This window comes from Populus nigra, chromosome 6 (genome assembly GCF_951802175.1).
Source record: "Populus nigra chromosome 6, ddPopNigr1.1, whole genome shotgun sequence".
NCBI lineage: Eukaryota > Viridiplantae > Streptophyta > Magnoliopsida > Malpighiales > Salicaceae > Populus > Populus nigra.
In genome coordinates, this window is record NC_084857.1 from 21,102,186 (window position 1) to 21,125,484 (window position 23,299).

The 23,299-nt window shown below is 38.6% G+C and overlaps 1 pseudogene; it reads left to right on the top strand.

Annotated features, from left to right (window-relative positions):
* The first annotated feature begins 936 nt into the window (after positions 1-936).
* Positions 937-6,965, top strand: LOC133695930 (wound-responsive protein GWIN3-like; annotated as a pseudogene).
* Positions 6,966-23,299: the final 16,334 nt, after the last annotated feature.

Here is a 23,299-nt window from a genome sequence, read left to right on the forward strand (position 1 = left end):
AGCCGGCAAGATTATTTTGTGATAATTAAGCTGCTCTGCATATAGCCGCAAATCCCGTGTATCATGAACACACAAAACATATTGAAATTGATTGTCACACTGTCCGTGAAAGAATTCAAAGGGGAGAGATCAAAACTTCATATGTCAGAACAGGAGAGCAAGTAGCAGACTTATTTACTAAGCCACTGCATGCACCTATTTTCTATACACATCTGAGCAAGTGGGGCACTATTGATATACATGCTCCAACTTGAGGAGGAGTGTTAAAGGAAAGCAAATATGTTACAAGATAGTAAATGAAGAAGGAAATCATATCTCTCTGATTGATTGAACGAGATCATAGGATATAAATATAATCAGCTTTTATTGTATGATCTACTTTCCTTGAATAGCATATTTGTAGTAGCACATACTCTTGTATATATTACTCATTCAAGTCTTCAGAATTCAATATACAAAATACATAATTCTCAAACTTCTTAAAGCTCACCAATTATTACACACGATTAATGATTAAAACAATTGTCGTTTCAAAAGAATATAGTTTATTTAATTTTATTTAATAAATTTAAATTTTTTAAGTTCATTGATCAGATCAATTATAACATTTTAAGCAAGTGGTGCCAGCGAGAAGAGATCAAAATCTATGCTACAACTCCTTGCCATAGGATTATAATTTCTACTCAGCACGGGTAAAACACTATTGTGGGATAAATCAAGTAAGCAAGAGGCAAGAGCTCAAAACCTACACGACAACTCTTTGCTAAAGACTATAATTTGTAGTTTTGTCGAAGGTCGGCACGAGTAAAACACTATAATTTATATTTTTGTGGAATTTTTTAATTAATTGTAACAAATAATCAAAATGCTTGCTCCATATAGATATATGATCTCCATGCGTTGTTTCAACACAAGATCAACAAGACACAATATTGAGATAACTAATACTCATATTAAAAAAATATGGAGATCACTAAATTTCTAGGGTTCTCCTTCCTTCTCTTTGCCTTCGCAGCAACTTCATTTCCTGAGGCCGTTCATACCAAAGATGCTGCTGCAGTGCTCGAATGTCTTCGGTCATGAGGTGTAAGCTGGTGCTCGTTATTTAATCGTAGCCCCCTCGACTGACAATACAACAACTCTTGCGGTCACTGCGACTAGCAAGATCATATGTGTTGGCATGAGCTGTCAAAGTAGAGAAATTAGAGCAAGAATAGGACACTGTTACGTAAAGGAAATCCCATATGTTAAGGGAAACCTTTATTTCCGCAATAGAGATTTGTATTGAATAGGAAAACTAAAATCCTTCTCTGTATAAAACCTGAAGGTACTCTGTTACTTACGTTAAGCAAATATTGAAAAAAATAAAAAAAGAAACTTATAGACTTCTAAAGTTAACATGGTATCAGAGCGGCGGGTTCCTAGGACCTCTGCTCAACCCACCTTATGACCAGGAAAAAACACTCAAACAGCCTAGACTCCATGACAGAATCAACAGAACTGATGGAATACCTCAACCCCCAGACCGAATCAATCCTCACCAGCTTGGCGACCAATATGACAGAAGTTCTCTCTAGATCACAGACCTCCCAACACCCACCACCTGCAGATTCTTCGACTACTCCAATCGACATCAAATTGAATGACTCAAATTTTGCCTTATGGTCCCAAGTTGTTGAGATGTTTATCTCTAGCAAAGACAAGTTGGGATATATTAATGGAGACTTTCCTCAGCCTCCAGAAACCGACCCAACCTTCAGAAGATGGCGAATTGAGAATGCCATCGTCAAGGGCTGGCTGATTAATTCAATGGAACCTTCCCTAGTTGCTAATTTTATTCGCTTCCCTACTGCAAAACAAGTGTGGGATTCTGCTGCTACAACCTATTTTGATGGGACAGATACGTCTCAGGTTTATGACCTCCGCCGTCGTGTGACTCGGATGAAACAAGCTGGTGGATCCATTGAAAAATACTATAATAATCTTCAAGGCTTATGGCAAGAAATAGATTTTCGGCGTCCTAACCCAATGGATTGTGCTGTGGACATTCAGAAATACAATTTAATCTTACAGGAAGATCGTTGGGATATATTAATGGAGACTTTCCTCAGCCTCCAGAAACCGACCCAACCTTCAGAAGATGGCGAACTGAGAATGCCATCATCAAGGGCTGGTTGATTAATTCAATGGAACCTTCCCTAGTTGCTAATTTTATTTGCTTCCCTACTGCAAAACAAGTGTGGGATTCTACTGCTACAACCTATTTTGATAGGACAAATATGTCTCAGGTTTATGACCTCCGCCATCGTGTGACTCGGATGAAACAAGCTGGTGGATCCATTGAAAAATACTATAATAATCTTCAAGGCTTATGGCGAGAAATAGATTTTCGGCGTCCTAACCCAATGGATTGTGTTGTGGACATTCAGAAATATAATTTAATCTTACAGGAAGATCGAGTGTATACCTTCCTTGATGGATTAGATGACCGGCTGGACAAGACCAGGAGCGATGTACTTCAGCTAAAACCATTCCCTACAGTGGAGCAGGCTTATGCTCACGTCAGACGGGAAGAAATAAGGCAGATAGTAATGACTTCAGGGGCCGAGAGTGCTCCTGGAATGGTTATGAATTCCAAAGGACTCAAGGCAGGACGCCACCACACTCCAATGAAGACAGGTTTTTTCTCCTTGAACAATGACAGACCAAACCCATCTGAAAAAATGCCAGCTCCATCAGATGGAATGAAGTGCACTCACTGTGGCAATGCCAAACATACCCGTGAAACCTGCTTTAAGTTACATGGATACCCAGATTGGTGGCATGAACTTCAGACAAGGAAGAAACGAGACACTCCTAATGGCAGCACAGGGAAAGCTGCTATAGCCACTGGGGAACCTTCATTATCACTCACCTCCCACACAAAAACCACACATAATTCAGGTAACAACAGTAACGTTCTTCATAGCTCTACTCACATTGCTGCTGACAACTGGATTCTTGACTCTAGGGCTACAAACCACATGACATTTGACTCCAATGATTTTTCTCATACCACTCTACCAAGACGAAGTCGTGTTGCTACTGCTAATGGGGTCCCTTGTCCGATTACAGGGGCTGGAACTGTGACTCTATCTCCCTCTTTATCCTTACCTCATACGTTAGTTGTTCCATCCCTTTCCCATAAACTAATGTCTGTCAGCCAAGTTACTGCTGATCTTAATTGTGTGGTATTAATATACTATACATTTTGTCTCCTTCAGGATATTCTCACCAAGGAGATCATTGGGCGTGGTACTAAGAGGGGGGGGATTATACTATGTCGATGACCTCAGTTCAGGCAGAGCAAACCTCATGGATCATGCGGTTAGCAAGAAAGAACAACGGATTTGGTTATGGCATCATCGCTTAGGACATCCTTCAATTGGTTATTTGAAGCACTTATTTCTAGATTTATTTTCTAATGGAATGCATTCAAACTTTACGTGTAATACTTGCATTCTAGCAAAGAGTCATAGGGTTTCATATCCTGTGAGCATGAATAAAAGCACAATTCCATTTGCATTGAAACACTCTGATGTATGGGAACCTTCCCCTATTACTACTGCTTCTGGACATCGTTGGTTTGTGATTTTTGTTGATGATTGCACTCGAATGACATGGTTGTACTTACTGAAACACAAGGATGAAGTATTTAGTGTGTTCAAATCCCTCCATATCATGGTTTAGACTCAATTTTCTGCGAAGATTCAGGTCTTTTGTTCTGACAATGGAGGGGAATATGTTAATCAGCAGTTTCAAACATATTTTCAGAATTATGGTCTTCTCCATGAGACCTCATGTGCTCAGACCCCACAACAAGATGGCCTTGCTGAAAGAAAGAACCGACATATCTTAGAAACTGCACGTGCTTTATTAATTGGGGCACATGTGCCTAGTCATTATTGGACTGATGCTGTCGCTACAGCTGTGCACTTGCTGAACCGTATGCCTGCTAAGGTATTAACGTTTCAGACTCCTTTAAAGGTTCTATCTGACCATGTCCCATTGCCTACTGTGTTGTTGCTCCCTACCCATATTTTTGGTTGCGTTGCATTTGTACACCTCCATAAGAATCAGAGATCTAAGCTGGATCCTTGTGCAGTCTGATGCCTGTTCTTGGGGTATGGAGTACATAAGAAAGGATATCGCTGCCTTGATCCCACCACCAGACGCACCTACACTACCATGGATGTCACATTCTTAGAATCTGACACCTTCTTCCCATCACCAGCATCCAATTCCACTCTTTAGGGGGAGCACTGTGATGAAGAGCAGAATTGTTTGGGAGGACAGCAGCACCTACTTGGCAGTGAAGGGCTGTCAAGACAACAACACCTACTGGCCAGTGAAGGGCTGGATGTTGGAAACAATCCAACGTATCTGCACAATGAAGATGAAAGAATTGAGGCGAAGGATCAGGGTACTTCAGTGGTTCCTCTAGATCCACGAGATGAGTCTGCTTCAGTGATAAATGCAGAATCTGACGATGACTTACCCCACCTCTTAGTACCTGACCCCGACGACCCTCCTCTTGAGAATAATCCTGAGGTAAGTTCTCATACTACAACTCTATACACTAATGTCATGGACAAATCTGCCAGTTATGTTCTACCTTAAAGACACAATCGGGGCAAGCCACCAAACAGGTATTGTCCAGACATAGAAGACAGACGTTCCAAATATCCAATCACCAACTATGTGTCTACTCAACGGTTTTCTGGACCCCTGAGAGCATTTGCACACACCTTGTCCTCATGTAAAACACCTGGCAACGTTGAAGAGGCCTTGACAGATCCACACTGGCCTAACGCTATAAAGGAAGAACTGGAGGTGTTGTAGAAAAATAAAACATGGGCACTGGTGGAACTACTTGAGGGGAAGAAGACCGTGGGGTGTAAGTGGATTTTCTCCACTAAATACAAAGCAGATGGCTCCATCGATCGACACAAGGAAAAACTGGTGGCAAAGGGGTATACACAGACATATGGCATAGATTATCAAGAAACTTTCTCACCTGTAGCCAAACTAAATACTGTTAGAGTCTTGCTATCTCTTGCAGCAAATTTAGATTGGCCACTGGACCAACTTGATGTAAAAAATGCCTTCCTCCATGGTGATCTTGAGGAGGAAGTTTACATGGACATTCCACCAGGATGCTTGTCTTCCTCAGAGGCACGAGTGGCATGTAAGCTACAACGAGCATTGTATGGATTAAAACAGTCACCCCGTGCATGGTTTAGTCGGTTTAGTTTAGCTATGAGAAAATATGGGTTTCAACAAAGCAACTCAGATCATACACTCTTCCTAAAACATCGACTGGGAAAGGTAACTGCTCTAATAGTTTATGTAGACGACATGATTGTTACAGGAGATGATGCAGAAGAAATATCCAGACTCCAAGAACAATTGTCAACCGAATTTGAAATGAAGGACCTAGGCGGGTTCAAATATTTTCTTGGGATTGAAGTGGACAGGTCAAGACAAGGCATATTCCTTTCTCAAAGGAAATATGTACTAGACTTGCTGACAGAAGTGGGGTTACTGGAATGTAAACCAACTGATACTCCTATTGTTCAAAATCACAAACTTGGAGAGTATACAGATCAGGTGCTAGCAAACAAAGAGAGGTATCAACGGTTAGTGGGTAAACTTATCTATTTATCTCATACCCGCCCAGATATTGCTTACGCTGTAAGTGTAGTGAGTCAGTTCATGCACTGTCCCAGTGAAGACCATATGGATGTTGTAATTCGGATTCTACGCTACTTAAAGTCCTCTCCTGGAAAGGGACTTATGTTCTCAAAAAATAATCAAGTACATGTTGATGGATACACGGATGCTCACTGGGCAGGAAATGTTTTGGATAGGAAATCCACATCAGGCTACTTTACATTTGTAGGAGGCAACCTTGTCACATGGAGAAGCAAGAAGCAAAAGGTAGTGGTTTTATCCAGTGTTGAAGTTGAATTTCGAGGAATGGCTAAGGGTCTTTGTGAGCTTCTTTGGCTTAGAAGGTTGCTCACGGAGATTGGTATTGCTCCTAGCTCTGAAATGAATTTGTTTTGTGATAACAAGGCAGCCACTGACATCTCCCACAATCCTGTCCAGCATGACCGCACTAAACACGTTGAGGTCGATCAACATTTTATTAAATAGAACCTGGATGAAAAAATTATTCAGTTTCCTTTTCTCAAATCAGAAGACCAGTTGGCGGATATACTTACAAAGGTAATGTCCTCTAAAATCTTCCACAGCTCACTCGACAAGTTGGGCATAAGAGATATATACGCACCACCTTGAGGGGGAGTGTTGGCATGAGCTGTCAAAGTAGAGAAATTAGAGCAAGAATAGGACACTGTTACGTAAAGGAAATCCCATATGTTAAGGGAAACCTTTATTTCCGCAATAGAGAATTGTATTGAATAGGAAAACTAAAATCCTTCTCTGTATAAAACCTGAAGGTACTCTGTTACGTAGGTTAAGCAAATATTGAAAAGAATAAAGAAGAAACTTACAGACTTCTAAAGTTAACAATATGAAATTCAGATGTTACACTTTCCACTTTGAATGAGAGCCTCCCATTAACATTTTCACCTGCTATAAAATCAAACGATGGTGTCATCCATGAAGGCTCTTATCTAAATGTGAACTTTGATGCACCCTCATGTAGGATGGGGGGCGTGACAACGACTTGGATGATTGAATCGGAAGGACTGATTGTGACCACAGGAGGTGTTGATAGATTGAATCGGTTTAAGATCACCAAGTATGAAGGTGATAATAGTTTTTATCAGCTTTCTTTCTGTCCAATGTCCGAACCCTTCTGTGAATGCTCATGCGTCCCAGTTGGCGTCAACAGTGAAAAGCACTTGGCTCCCAATGTCGGCCCTCTTCTTGTGATGTTCGAACCAGATGCATATTGATATTATCTGCTGCAATTCTGTATGAGGGAGTACGAGTGCCTACTATCATGTCTTGGGCATAAATAAAACTAAAATAAATAAGAAGCTTTTTAGCTTTGGCTTTTCCTTAGTTTTCATGGCGTCTCCATATTTATACTTCGTTTGTTGCTTGATCTTGTCACTAGAAAATCATCTGGTTGCTACAATCATTGGTTGATATCATCTAGGCAATTTTAATTTTTTTTGCATGTTTTAGTGGGTTTTAGGTCCTATTTATATATTGGCCTAGAAAGTGATAATAGTTAATTTCAATATGAAATTCATTCCATTTTATCATAATCAGCAGATAGGAAAGGGTATCTGACAAAAATAGGTTCGAAATAAAGAATATGAGTTACCACTAATTTTTTATTTCTCAAGTGTGAATGGTCAATTAATCAATTTTAACCTATATCTGAAATTTATTAAAATCGACATATTTTGATGTACATAAACCTTCTCCCACTCGGTTCCTTTTGCGAGAAATGAACAAGTCCTGAAGGATCTTCTTAGGGATTGATTCTGAAGCTAGCAAGGAAATCTTTCAAAGTATATCTTCACATATTCAAAACATGGGTTGGTAGGTGAAAGCTGATCTTTTTGTGAAGGTCGGAATCTAGGGTCTTAGATAGGGGTGGTAAGACGGTGGTGATTAGGATAATGGTTTGAAAGAAGTTGCTGCTGTAGTTTCAAAGAAGTTGGTGCTGTTGGAGAGGTCTGCTATAAGCTGCTGCTGCCGGCGTGGAAGGGGCTGTCGCCGCCGTGGAAGGGTATGCTGCTGCTACAATGATTTTTGTGAGTATAATGCTATCAAAGAAGCATCTCAACTCAAAAAGTTAAGATGTTAGATGAGGTTGTCAAAGAACCATCTCAACCCAATAGCTTAAGCTGTTAGGTGATGTTTCAGGATATGATTTATATTATTCTCTAACACACCCCCTCAAGTGAAAGTCCTTTAGGCTTGAAACTTGTATAGGCCCGCATTACCTTGTGCTTGATTTTTTTTTATCAAATAAATAGAGATGGTGAGATTCAAACTCGTGACCGTTTGGTCATTAAGGCTCTGATATCATGTCAAAGAACGTCTCAACCTAATAGCTTAAGCTGTTAGGTGAGGTTCCAGGATATAATTTATATTATTCTTTAACAGAGGTTCAAGAATAATTTTATAATATTCTCCAATACGTCCCCTAAAATGAAAATTCTTTGGGCTTAAAACTTGTATAGATCCATACTACCTTGTGCGTTATTTTTATCAAATAAAATAAAAATGATGAGATTCGAATTTATAATCACTTGAGTAGATTAGTGGTGGGATCCATTGGTCTTGTTTTGCAGACCGCGTCGGAGGCGGCTCAACTCTAAATGACAGTTTATATATCAACAAATAACTAGTCAGTACTATCCGAGTCATCAGTCGAGAAAAATATTGTACCATCTACTGCCTAATTATCATTACCAAACACAAGAAATAAACCATCTCATGCTCACCTACTTTATCATCTGTGACCTTGACATATTTGGTTCTTTTGATCGTGTAAGCTCTTATGATGTAGCCTCATTAATTTTTTGAAACAGTAATGCATTTACAATTTGGAATATAACTTGGATTGCTTTTGGATTCGATTCTATTGCAAGCATGAATATTTTTGGGCTCGATGTTTTACATTGATTCAAGAAATAGGTTTATACTTGTTGTGTTATAGGTTGACAAATATGTGATTATTGCTCTCATTTTAGTTGCATTGATCAATGGCATGAACTTGATTGCTTAGAAATGTTTGATTTTTATTAGATTAGATTACTATTATTGTCGTGCCCTCCTCATGAGAGCGATGTCACTGTCATAACCCATTTTTTGGTTATTCTCCAAATTCACCTTTTCTCTTTCAAAAAATATATATTCGAACTAAAAACAAAAAAAAATCCAAAAAATAATAACAGTGAGAACAAGATGTCAGAGCGCCCAGAGAATGGTTAGAAGTTGGTTGAGGAGACTCAAAAATTCAAAGATTAAAATTTAACAGTATATTTTACAGATGAAGAGCCTTGTTAACAAAGAAAGATTCAATTTGAGGAAAAAAGTCCAAAAACAGATGTCTATGGACTCAATTAAATTTTATTGGAAGTTTAATTGAATTTATATAGGGTTTGATTATAAGAAAAATAGATTTTTAAGTCAATTTAGGCTTTAAATTGAAAGAAATTAAAGATATGAGGTCAAAGTACAATTTTTGAGAGTTGATTTGATCAAATCAGGGGCTTAATTGCATAGATATTGAAGTTTGATGGTTAATTAGGGACTTGATTGAATAAATCCAAAACCAAGGATCAAAGGGAAAAATGCACCGAAATTTAGGGTTTAAATTGAAGTTCTGCATGGGTAAAATTGAACAAAATTAAAAGTTTGAAGCCAATCAAGGGTGTAGATAGAAATAAATCACAAATTGAAGGACTAAATTGTAAGATATTATTTATCTTCTTCTCCAGCGAGGCTGGTTGGGTGGCCACCTTCCCAAGGCATCTGGCGCCTCGTTTCTTCACCAAATTGGATGAAATGTACACGCAAATGATCCTGTGATACCTGACTACACGCAAGTGTAAGCCGTTCGGGCTGATCGAGGCTGCAGAGGCGGTGACACCATCCCAAAGTGGCCAACCTGACCAACCATTTTTCCTGTAAAAATAACAGTTCATCATTGCTACTTTGAGCCAATGGTTTAGATTTTGCACTAGAAGAGACAAAGTATCCCTCTTCTATCGCCTATAAATAGAATTTATCTTCATGCTCAGGGTGTGGAGAAATTTTGATCCAAAGATAGCCAAAAAACCAGCCTCCCTAACCCAGTTTCTGCTGCCAACAGAACCTCTTTATTTCTCTCTCCACCGTGGCCTCCTGCCATAAACACCACCACCACCGGTCTGTCCACGTCCATATCCACCAACCTAGATCTTTATAGGAGGCAGATCAGCCAAAGCGACCGTCACCATCGTCAACCTCTACAGATTTCTTCTCCTTTCTTCCTCTTCTTGCAGCAACCACCATCTGCCACTGCAGCAACACCACCGTCACCACCAGCCACCGTCAGCTCAGCTACCAAAGCGCCTCCTTCCAGGTGATTCTCATCCTTTCATCTTTTTTTTCCCTTTTCATTCCCTTGCATGCAGAACGTGCATTGGGCACGTTTCTGCAAGGCAAGGCAAAATAATTACTCGGTTACTGTGCAACAGTAACCGGATAATTACATTTGGTTGGTTACTGTGCCATATCATGGTTACTGTACATGGCACAGTAACTAGTCCGAGTTGGATCATCAGCCCAATCCACGCAGCTGATCTGAGCCCAACCCTATATAAGGTAATTTGTGTTTTATTCAGGTCGGTCCCAGCACAATTTTGTTTCGGGTCCAGCCCGTTCAAAAATTAACAAAAAATACATTTTAAAAAACATCCATGATTTTCTTGCATATTTTTTATCCATTTTAATTAATATCGATTTGTTTTTTATATACCGTAAAAACACAAATGCAATATTAAAAGAAATTCTTGTGAATTATGAATCTTCTTCGATTGATGGATAACAACAATAAAGTGGGAAAACGATTTCAAAAGATGCTTTCAAAGTGAAAGTGAATTATATTAGATTATCCACCCTGAAAGCGAGAGCTCGAGGCAGTGGGAAAGGAGCGAGAAAAGCAAAACAAGGGCGTTCAGGCTTTCTTTCTGAAGAGATGGGCGCGGTCGTCTTTGTTTGAGGAAGAAGCATAAGCGCCCTTATATTTAGATATAGTAAGCAAAGGGCAAGGCCTACCCTTAGTTTAACCATCTCTCTTGTATCTCTCGGAAAGCCTTTTGGTTGTGGGGTTACCTGGTTTCATCAAAACTTAAAAAAAAAATAATTTTGTTTTCATGCATACGACCAAGTCTCTCAAAGGAAAAAAATCACATCAAATTCAAAAAATATGTATTAGCATGCATCTTGGCTTTAATAACTAGTTTATTAAAGTCACGAGAACTAGACCAATATTTCAAAAAACACCTAAAAAATATTTTTTTTTCTTTTAATATCCAGGATTATGAATTTATATGTAAAACATACTTCCGATATTAAAAAGGTAGTTTTTTTATTTGACGTTAGCACAATTAGGTTTTTACTCGATAAGAAAAGGACCTCCTTACCGAGGAGGAATTTTCTTAAGCCATAGACAGACCAAAATTTAGAGAACACGACAAAAACCTTAGTTTCTATCAGACAACAAAACAATGCAGCTTACCTTAGGTAGGGCATATTTGGGGTGCTAATACCTTCCCTGTACGTAACCAATCTCCATACCCGATCTCTAAGACCAGTCAGGGTTCCTAGTGACCAAAATATTAAGTGGCGACTCCTATTCCATTTTTTCCACTGATAAAAGACAAGAATTCCTTCTCTCCCTATATTTACCAGATATATATCCATACATGAGGGTGGATGATCGCCGCGACGCCGCACACGTGCGACAAAATGGCAACTCCACTGTGGACCTTGTGGACTAAGCTTTGTTTTTGTTTGATTATTGTGTTTTATTGTTTGGTTTGTGTCATTGTTAATATGTATTTCCTCTTTTGCTCATACATTTTAATTTTGTACATGTTTGTTTGCATTGTAAGATTACTTCATGCATCATTCACATTTTAAGGCAATTTATACCGAAAAACATTAAGTTAGGTGAGGGACTAACAGCTTACCTTACGACTTTTAGTGAAGGTTTAAGTTTGTGTAAACCTCAACTTTTCACTGAGAGCTTAGACTAGTAATGATTGGTGCACATGCCATCCCATTACTTGCTGAACCCCCATATTGCCTTCACGAGGGTGATCACTGGGACAACAAGAGACCCTTTTGAGACCAGGTAGAAAGCCATCCATCCTGTAATGGCCCACAACCTATTGCTAAAGTATGAAATCCCTAATATGCATCTATATACATTTGAATCCATATGCATACATCCAGTCATTTGTAAATAACATGCATACATATATACACCAGGTTGAAATATAGGTCCCCAACGAGTCTACAACACCCGACTTTGAGCGAGAAACGTGGAAGACGAAGAATGCGCTCACAGTGATGCCCATTTTCAAGAAGAGTTGGAGTCTCTAAAGACAAGTGTGGCTCGCCTTACTAGCTTACTCGAGCAAACACTGAGAAATGCCTCTGGTGAAGGTCCTTCTAACCGACCAATCTTCTAACCGACCAATCACATTTAATCAGACTCCAACAACAACTCAACCAGAAGAAAGAATGAGTGAACATGGTCAAGAGCCTCAACATAATCCAGCATTTGTGCAGTCAGCAACACTTACACCAGCCCCAGCCCTGACAGTCATGGATGCATTTCCTAATGAGTCCCACCACGCCAAGTCATCTGATAGCCTTGATTAAGAAAAGATAGTGGTGCTAGAAGCCAGAATCAAAGTCATTGAAGGGGTAGACTTAAATGATCCAGTACGGGCAGCGGAGATGTTTCTGGTCTCAAATGTGGTTGTCACGAAGAAGTTTCGTGTTCTTGAGTTCATCAAATATAGTGGAACACAATGCCCCATGACTCATCTCAAGTCCTATTGCAATAAAATGGCATAAGTAGTGCATGATAAAAAAACTACTAATGCATTTTTTTCAAGATAGCTTAAGTGGGGCAGCATTGAACTGGTACATGAGATTGAACAACACAAAGATCCAGAGATGGAAAGATCTTGTGGAGGCTTTTGTCAAGCAATACAAGTACAATATGGAAATTGCTCCTGATAGAACTAGCTTGTCCAATCTAGGGAACAAGGACAAAGAAAGCATAAGGGAATATGCTTAAAGATGGTGAGAATCAGCTGCTCAAGTCCATCCTCCACTTTTGGACAAAGAGATGGTCACTTTATTTGCCAACACACTCAAAGCACCATATTACGAGCATGTGATGGGAAGTTCGGCTCAATAATTCACTAATGTTGTGGTAGTGTGTGAACGCATAGAGTAAGTTGTCAATAGTGGTAGAATTTCTGCACTTACCAAGAAAAGAGGCTTCGAAAGGAAGGAGGTCAACCATGTTGAAGATGGCTACAAGGGTAGGAAAAACTCATCCCAAAACTACCACACTCCATCTTAAATTGCCAACATCAAAAAACCTGAGCCCTTTCAAGCCAAAAGCCAAATTGGAAATTACCAAAGGGTCCAAGAACAACTACCTCTATTATCGCTACCCTTGAATGAGATGTACCAGAAGTTATTAAGCATCGGGCATGTAGCTCCCAAATCTCTGACGCCAGTGCAACCATATTACCCTAGCTGGTACAAGCCAGAGCTCACTTGCGAATACCATGTTGGTGTTGCTGGACATAATATCCATACTTGTAATGCCTTCAAGAGAAAATTTTTGCAATTAATCAAGGCAAGGTGGATAGAATTGGAAGACACTTCTAATGTGAACACGAATCCTCTACCTAATCATGCTTCAAGTGGTAGATCAGAAATGTACTAGTGATGGATTGTCTGGGAAATCTGGAAGCACTGATGATCCAAGTAGGGTGTGAAAAAGGCAGCATAAATTTTAAAGGTCTCGAATCTTGACCATAGTTTTTTTCCATGAGTCCTCTACAAGAGCTGTTGTGGGGAAGCTAGCCTAAGAGGAGATTTGCCAAAATGAGAGGATGAAGCCTGCCCTATTATTGTCTTTTTTTTATCATGTTAGTTGTCGCACGTGTGCGGCGTTGCAGAAAAAACATTCATCCTCAATATGTGGTATTAATCTGTCAAATGTGTGGAGACAAGGAATTCTTGTCTTTTATTAGTGAGAAAATAGAATGAGAGTCGCCACCTAGTATTTTGGTCACTAGGAATCCTAACTGGTCTCAGAGATCAGGTACGGGGATTGATTGCGTAAAGGGAAGGTTTTAGCACCCCAAATACACCCTACCTAAGGTAGCCTGCATTGTTTAATTGTCTGATAAAATCTAAGGTCTTGTCGTGTTTTCTAGTTGTTGGTCCGTCTATGGTTTAAGAAAAGTTCTCCTCGGTAAGGAGGTCCTTGTCTTATCGGGTAAAACCTAACTGTTCTAACATCAATAAAAGAATTTAATATCCGGAATACATCTTGCGTATAAGGTCGTAACCCCAGATATTAAAAGAAAACAAAATAATTTATTTTGGAATTTTTGAAATATTGGTCAGGTCTCATGACTTTAATAAACTGGTTATTAAAGTCAAAATGCATGCTAAAACCCCCCGTTTTTTTTTAATGAAGATACAATATGATATTGTTTTAATTTTTTTTAGAGAGACTTGGCCGTATGCATGAAAACAAAATATTTTATTTTTTTATTTTTTATTTTTTATTTTTTTTGCTTTGACGAAAACTATGCATTTTAATACCGGATTTGTATCTTTACAGTATAAAAATACAAACCAATATTGATCAAAATGCAGTAAAAAATACGCAGGGAAATCACAAATTTTCTTAAAATATTTTTTTGAAATTTTTTTGGGTTGGGCCAAACCCGGCCCACCCATTTTAGGCTGGGCAAGCACTGCCCAGCCCAGTAAACAAAAACAAACAGTGGAGAACTCTCCACTGTTCACATGCAATGTGAACAATGGAGCAGTCTGAGCGAGAAAGAAGAAGAAGAAGAAGAGAAGTGGAGGTTTACCCCAAATTCACTCTTTTCTTTTTCCTTGGGTAGGTCACCCATTACAATAAGACCGCACTTCACATTCTTTTCATTTGGGTAAGTCATCCATTATGATGAGATCGCACTTCACATTTTTTCCATCTGTGCAGTTCACCCATTATAATGAGACCGCTTTCACATTCTTTCCATCTGGGCACTCTGACATCCTCTTCTCACTATTATTATTTTTTGGATTTTTTTTGTTTTTAGTTTGAATATATATATTTTTTATTTTTTGGAAGAGAAAAAGTGAATTTGGGGAATAACCAAAAAAGGGATTATGACAATTGCCCCCCTCTTTACAATGCTTACGATAGAAAATCTCATAAGAGATTTTAGATAGTAAGCTTTGTAAAAAAGAAAAAGACAAAGACAACAGACTCACCATCTCATTGTAATGGGTGACCTACCTAGGTGGAAGGAATGTGAAAAGCGGTCTCGTTGTAATGGGTGACCTACCCAGATCGAAAAAATATGAAGTGCGGTCTCATTGTAATGGGTGACCTACCCAGATGAAAAGAATGTGAAGTGATAAGTGTGAAAAGAATAGGACTTACCTAGCGAAGTCCTGAAGGGATGACAGAAGAAGGGTTTGAAAACTTGGTGTTTCTTGATAATTCCCGATCGCAGAGTTTGAAAACTCGGGGCTTCCCAATTGCAATGTTGATCTTTTCATTTCTTTGAGAATTTCCTAATGGTAGAGTTCATCTCATCTTCTTCTAATTCCATGATCAAAACCGATTCTTTCTTTTTCCACAATCTTGGTGGACCTCATTAAAGATTTTTCCTGTAACAATTCAAAAACAATTATGCAATGTTTTGAGGTTAGATGACATGCATGCATTCTTACCTGATTTGGAATATATGTCCCCCTTCTTTAATGTTCCATCATCATAAGGTGCCTTTGTTTGAATACCAAAGCCTTATTTTTCCTTCTGATTTACCGGCTTATCCGTGTGCTAGCCATCCATTCAGCTACAAGTGTCGTACCTATCCTAGGTTGTCCGTGATGTTTACTCCTCTCGTTGCTAGGTAAGTCATATTTTTCCATCTGGGTAGGTCACTCGTAACAATGAGACCATTTTTTTGAAAAAATCTTTGCATTTTCCTGGGTAGGTCACCTATAACAACGAGACCACCTTTGATCTTCCATTTGGGTAGGTCACCCATAACAATGAGACCAATTCACATTTTGATCATCTTTTTTCTAGGTAGGTCACCCATTATAATGAGACCATTCCTCATGTTTTTATTTGGGTAGGTCACCCATCATAATGAGACCATCATCACTTTTCTGGATAGGTCATCTATTATAATAGGACCATTCTATATGTTTTTACCTAGGTAGGTCACCCATCATAATGAGACCATCATTTTTTTGGGTAGGTCACCCATCACAATGAGACCATTATTTTTTTCTCTGGGTAGGTCACCCATCATAATGAGACCATCATCTTCCATTTGGGTAGGTCACCCATTATAATGAGACCACCTTTCATTTTTCTTTGGGTAGGTCACCTATCATAATGAGACCATCATTCCTTCTAGGTAGGTCACCCATCACAATGAGACCATCATCATTTTTTCTGGGTAGGTCACCCATCACAATGAGACTATCATCATTTTTTCCATTTGGGTAGGTCACCCATTATAATGAGACCACCTTTCATCTTTCATCTGGGTAGGTCACCTATAACAATGAGACATCATTTTGCATTTGGGTAGGTTACCCATCATAATGAGACCTTCATCTTCCATTTGGGTAGGTCACCTGTCATAATAAGACCATCATCTTTTCTAGGTAGGTCACCCATCACAATGAGACCATCATTTTTCAGGGTAGGTCACCCATTACAATGAGACCACACACAAAGAATTTTATTTCTAGTTAAAGGAGATCGCCAAATGGGATCTCAAGTTAACCCAACCACATACAGAGTTTAGCTTTGGTTAAAGGTAATCACCAGATGGATTTCAAGTTGACCGAACTATACACCAACTTTTGGTTTTGGTTAAAGGAGATCGCCAGATGGGATCTCAAGTTAACCCAATCAAAAGGACATGTCGCCCGTGAAAATAGACCAGCGTGAGTATGTGGGGGTAGGTCGCCCATTAAAATAGACCACAATGAGTATGTTTGGGCAGGTCGCCCTTGAAAATAGACCAGCGTGAATATGTGTGTGTAGGTCACCATGAAAATAGACCAGTGTGGGTGTGTGGGCAGGTCGCCCCTGAAAATAGACCACAATGAGTATGTGTGGGCAGGTCGCCCCTGAAAACAAACCACAATGAGTATGTGTGGGCAGATTTTCTTGTGGCGGCACGTGAACCCACGCGTTGCTAGTGGCGGGGGCGCGTGGAGGAGATGCGCCACCACTGTTCTGGTGGTACAAAAGGCCTTCCCTATAATTCCAGATTGTTTTGGGGCTATTTTTGTAATTTTAAAATTATTTAATGTATTTTTTGTTTAGTTTTGAATTTTTATAATTTGTAGTATGCAAATATGGATGTAAAAAAGAAAAACAAAAAAATATAGTGAAAGTGAAGGTGTTGTTTGTATTTTTTTTATGAATGTTTTTTTTTTGATAAAAATTGCAAAGAATAAATAAGAATTTAATGTTTTGATTGCTCATGGTTAAGGATTATAAACTTATACATAAGTCATATTCCTAATATCCGATGAAAAGACTAAAATTTTAAAACTTCTTTAACACATCAAAGTCATAAAGTAGCTAGGGGTGCTAATACCTTCCCTAACCACTACCAGTCCCTTACCCGTGAATCTCCGACAAGACAAGTACATTTGGGTTTCCTAGTAACCCTCAATGAAATACTAGGTGGCGACTCCCAAGAACAAAGCAAACGAACAAATGAAAAATCACCAACCGACATCGCGCGAGTGATGTGCGACAAAGGTATAGACTCTCTCATGAAGGGAGATCTACCTCGAACTGTAGATGAGACCAACAAATAGAAACTTGACCTAAAAAAACAACCAAACAATAATGCAGCTTACCTTAAATAGGGTGCACTAGGGTGATGCAGCTTACATTAAATAGGGTGCACTAGGGTGATGCGTCTTACCCTTGTACAAATAGTCCCTTACCTAGACTCTCGTAGACCATAGGTTCCTAGTAATCATAATACTAGGTTGTGACTCTTGAACTTTAATCATAATTTTATGATTAAACCCAAACCCATTTCTTTTCCTAACAATAATCTTTTAGCAATTTCTTGAGCGTTTTGGTATGTTCTTCTCAACTGATATGTATTTTTTATTTCTTCCAACATTTCTTTAAGTTTTTTTTTCTCTTTTCCCCTTTTTTAATATTTAATATTTTTTTGTTTATGTGGGGCCCCAAAATGGATAAAAGAGGAATAATTGATGTACTGGTGAAAGTGGGCAAGTTCATCTTTCCAGCAAACTTCATCATACTGAATATAGAAGGGGATAATGAGATTCCTATCTTGCTTGTGGACAGCCATTCTTGGCCACTGGAGGTGCGTTAATTAATGTGAAGAAAGGGGAGTTGCGGTTAAGGATGAATGAAGAGTCTCTACAAAGCTGTCCAAAATAGTGGAAGAAAAATTGTCGGGGGTGTTGAGAAAACATAAGGCAGCTCTCAGGTGGTATTGGCATATATCAAAGGCATCGGTCCCTTTATTTGCACACATAAAATTTTGTTAGAGGATGAAGTCAAGCCAATAGTAGAGCGTCAGAGAAGGCTTAAGCCTACTGCATGTCCCTACCCGGCGTCGATGGTGATTTTCATTTGTTTGTTTGTTCTTAGGAGTTGCCACCTAATATTTGGTTCAGGGTCAATAGGAAACCCGAATGTGCTGGTCTTTGTTAGAGATTCATGGGTAAGGGACTGGTTGTGGGTAGGGAAGGGATAACAGCCGTGAGACGTGCCCCCTGATTGAAGTAGCTCCACTGTTCTTTACTGCTAACGTCTTTACTGCCTTTACTACCGAAACCATTATTGATGAAGAAGGCAATGCATAGTTGTCAAGGAAACGACACCATTTCAAAATTCAAAATGAATATTTCTGATTAAGTCATTGGATTGTTTTGTAATTTTGTAATCAAGCCTCCGGATAAATTGTAATTGGATACCTTATTTTAACATCATTTACAAGACAATCTTTGGTTTTGGATTCATGTGATTTGACCCTTAATTGATTAATAAACTTTCGATTTCTTCAATTTAGCCCTTGACTTGGTCAATTTCAGCCCCTTTATTTACAAATCTCTTCTAGTTTGGTCATTGGTTTTGGATTTTATCAATCAAGTCCTTAATTCGCCATCAAACTTCAATAATTATGCAATTGAGCCCCTGATTTGACCAAATCAACTCTTCAAAATTGTAATGACCCTAGAAATTTAATTTCTTCCAATAAAAGCCTAAATTGACTTAAAAATTAATTTTGCTTGCAATCAAACCCTCCATAAATTCAATTAAACCTTAGATAAAATTTAATTGAGTCCATAAACATCTGAATTTGGATTTTTTTTGAAATTGAATTTCCTTTGTCAATAGGGCTCTCACTAGTCAACAATACACTATCATATTTTAATCTTTGCATTTTTAAACCTCTTCAACCAATTTTTGTCCTTTTTTGTAGCGCTCCGACATCTTTTCTCACAACTACATATTTGTTTATTTTCTTTTTTCCAAAATTTTTTCGACTTTTTTTTTTATTTTTTCTCCTTTTTGTATGGGGCCTAAAAGTGGGTAACAACAGATGCCCCCTCTTTACAATTCTTACGGAGCAAAGACTTTGCATAGTAAGTTTTGTAAAGATAAACAAAACTAAACTTCCAAAACTGATCTCATCAAAACTTTGTTGACCAGAAACTCTGTCTTTACAACAATCTCCTATCAATCAGGAACTAACGATCAAAACTATATGTAACTCGATTATCTTGAGAACCCGATCTTGGCACCCCTCTAAATTATGTCTTCTTCCTTTTCTTTTCTTTTATTTTTCTAAACCTGAAATTCCATCTAGCGATTTCCTTTAACCAAAGCGAAAATCTGTATTGCGATTGAGCTAACCTGAAATCCCTTTTGGCGATCCCCTTTAACCAGAACCAAAATCCTCTGCATGGTTGGGCTAACTTGAGATCCCTCCTAGCGATCGCCTTTAACTAGAACCAATGTTTGAGTGTGGTTGGGCTAACCTGAGATCACTTATGGCGATCCCCTTTACCTAGAACCAAAATCTTCTTCATGGTTGGGCTAACCTGAGATCCCTCCTAACGATCCCTTTAACCAGAACCAATGTCATCTATATGGTTGGGCTAAGCTAAGATCCCTTCTGGCGATCCGCTTTAACCAGAACCAAAATCCTCTACGTGGTTGGGCTAACCTGAGATCCCATTTGGCAATTCCTTTTTACCAGAACCCAAAGTCTGTGTGTGGTTAGGCTAACCTAAGATCCCATCTAGCGATTCCTTTTAACCAGAACCAAGGTCTGCATGGTTGGGCTAACCTGAAATCCTATATGGTGATCCCTTTTAACCAGAACCAAAGTCTGCTTGGTTGGGCTAACCTGAGATGCCTTCCAGCGATCCACTTTAACCAGAACCAAAATCCTCTACATGGTTGGGCTAACTTGAGATCCCATATGGCGATCTCCTTTAACCAAAACCAAAGTCTATGTATGGTTGGGCTAACTTGAGATCCCATCTGGTAATCCCCTTTAACCAAAACCAAAATCTGTGTTGTTAGGCTAACCTGAGATCCCATATGGCAATCCCCTTTAACCAGAACCAATATCCTCTGTGTGGTTGGGCTAACCTGAGATCCCATCTGGCAATCCTTTTTAACCAGAACCAAAGTCTGTGTGTGGTTGGCTAACCCAAGATCTCATCTGGTTATCCCCTTTAATAAGAACAAAAATTTATGTGGTTGGGCTAACCTGAGATCCCATATGGCGATCCCCCTTAACTAGAACCAATATCCTCTATGTGGTTGGGCTAACCTGAGATCGCATTTGGGGATTCCATTTAACCAGAACCAAAATCTGTATGGTTAGGCTAACCTGAGATACCTATCTGGCGATCCTTTTTAACCATATCAAAAATCTGTGTGGTTGGGCTAACCTGAGATACCATCTGGCCATCCCCTTTACCTAGAACCAAAATCTATATGGTTGGGCTAACCTGAGATCCCATCTGACAATCCCCTTTAACCATAATCAAAATCCATGTATTTTTCCTGATAACTGGGTTTGAACTAAAGACTCTTCTTGACGACAAGGTTGATCTTCTCATTTCTTTGAGACTTTCTTAATGGTAGGGTTCATCTCATCTTCTTCTCATTTTAAAGTCATAACCATGATTCTCTGTTATTATTAGCTCAATGATTCTTTTTTTTTGTCCTTAATCTTGCTGGACTTTTTTGAGGATTTTTCTGTAATGAATAAAAAATTTAAATGCAATGCTATGAGATTAGATGACATACATGCATCCTTACCTAATTTGAAATATAGGTCCCCCATCTTTGATGTTCTATTGTCATAGGGTGTCTTTGTTTGCTATCGAAAGCCTTCTTTGCTCTTTCAATGTACTGGCTCATTTATGTGTTAGTCATCCACTCAATTGTAAATGCAGTGCCTAGGCTAGGCTGTCTTCGATGATTACTGTTTTCACTATTTATCAAGCATGACCATGCCCCCAAGTGTGGTGTTGCTTGATTCGTCATGAAAGAGCTTAACGAATCATTCATCTCCTGGATTCTCTCAAGAATTGTTCTTTGATTAGCTGTGTGCATCCTACCAGCACCCATCAAAAGGTTTATTAGTGTTGTCCTCATCTTAGATTGCTAATCAGCCATAGACTTGCCTTTAGTTCAAACAATACTTTTCAAGTATATGTTATCATCAACCTTCTTGGAAAGTATCCAATAGTACAGACATGCATCTTATAGCTTACAGTAAAAGGCTCTTGGTTATAGGCTTCATGTTTTTCTCAATGGATCCCTTTCATCTCGTCTAATCAAATTGTGAAAAGGAATGCATTGGAATTATCAATGATGTTCAATTTATCAACCATATTCATGCAGTGAAGTACGCCTTCGAGCTTCAAAATAGCTGGTCCCACAGTCAGTCCTAGTGGGTGCATCCTTTCACATTTATCCAAATACGACTATGCAATAACATCGTTCAAAAGTCATAGCCATGTTGGAGGGTAAACCCAGATGACAATATGAAGATGTCCTTCAAGTACATCTTTACTCGTAATTGTTGTCGGGGTTTACTGGTTCATAAACTATTCTTGAACATCATTGCCCTTAACTGATCCGAGTGTGTTCGTTCACTGATTCATCATTTGATCATCTTTCTTTACCCCCTAGCTGATCTGAATATTATTTGTTTTCCTTCTGAGGGTCCACTATATTGCCCTCAGGTGGTCAACTTTTTAAGGAGTGTCAAGAAGTGTTGATGTCACTTCTGTCAAGGATTTTGCAAATCTGACCAATGCTCTTCTTTCTTAATAATCTTTCTTGTTCTATAATCAAATTTCATATTTCAAAGATCACATCTGTTCAAAGTCTTATTGTTGAAACGAAATTAAAGAAATGCCAATTTTTGAAAGTATTTTTTAAAATCAAGTTTCTTCAGTTAAAGATCAAACACACGCCATGCCATTCAATGTAGTCTTTTGATTGTCTTATATTTTGAAAACAAAAATTGACCTGTTGTAAAATAGTTTTTTCTATGGAACTCTGACTTTGGGTATGTCTTTTGATGGTCTGTGATGAGGTGACCTTTTTATGAATTTCAAAGAAACAAGATGCTCAAATCAAAACTTAAGGCTTCATCAAGAAATATTGTTTCTCTTTTTAGCACCAAATGTGTCAACATGCATAATAATTGTCGCACCCTCGCACTGGAGCACGACGACCCTTGATTGATTTCTGGTTTTTTTTTGTTTATTGGAGTCACCACCTAGTATTTTGGTCACTAGGAACCCTAACTGATCTTTCAGAGATTCTAAGGTAAGGGACTGGTTGCGTAAAGAGAAGGTATTAGCACCCCTAGTACGCCTTACCTAAGGTAAGCTGTTAGGTGTTTGGTTTGCTTTATAATTGCTATAGTGTTGGTGTTTTTTAATCCCATCAGTTTTTCTAGATTTGATTCAAACTAAATGTATTAAGATAGAAATCCAAGGAAGTTCTACGTGCTTTAAAAGCTCATTTTCCCCTTAGTTTTTCAAGAGTTTGCGACTCGTAAATCGCAAGGAGGAACAAAAATTTAGAAATCTAGGGTGCTTTAAAAACCTATTTTTTTTCTTAATGTTTTGTACTCTCACGGCTCGTAAACCGTGGAGTAAAAAAATTTGAAATGTCCTCGATTATTTTGGATATTTACCACTCTGGGTTTTTTTATCCAAATATTAACAGTGAATAATAACAAATTATTCCTAATAATATTTTGGATATTCGTCCTTTAAGGATTTCTTTATCCAAACATTAGCGGTGAATAATAGATGAATTCCCTCCAAAATAAGATTTTTATATTTTTTGGAATATTGGCCAATACACTTTGGAGTTTTACAAACATGTTGTAAAATAGAAATGCAAGAATTATTGAAGATAGGTTTTTTTGTT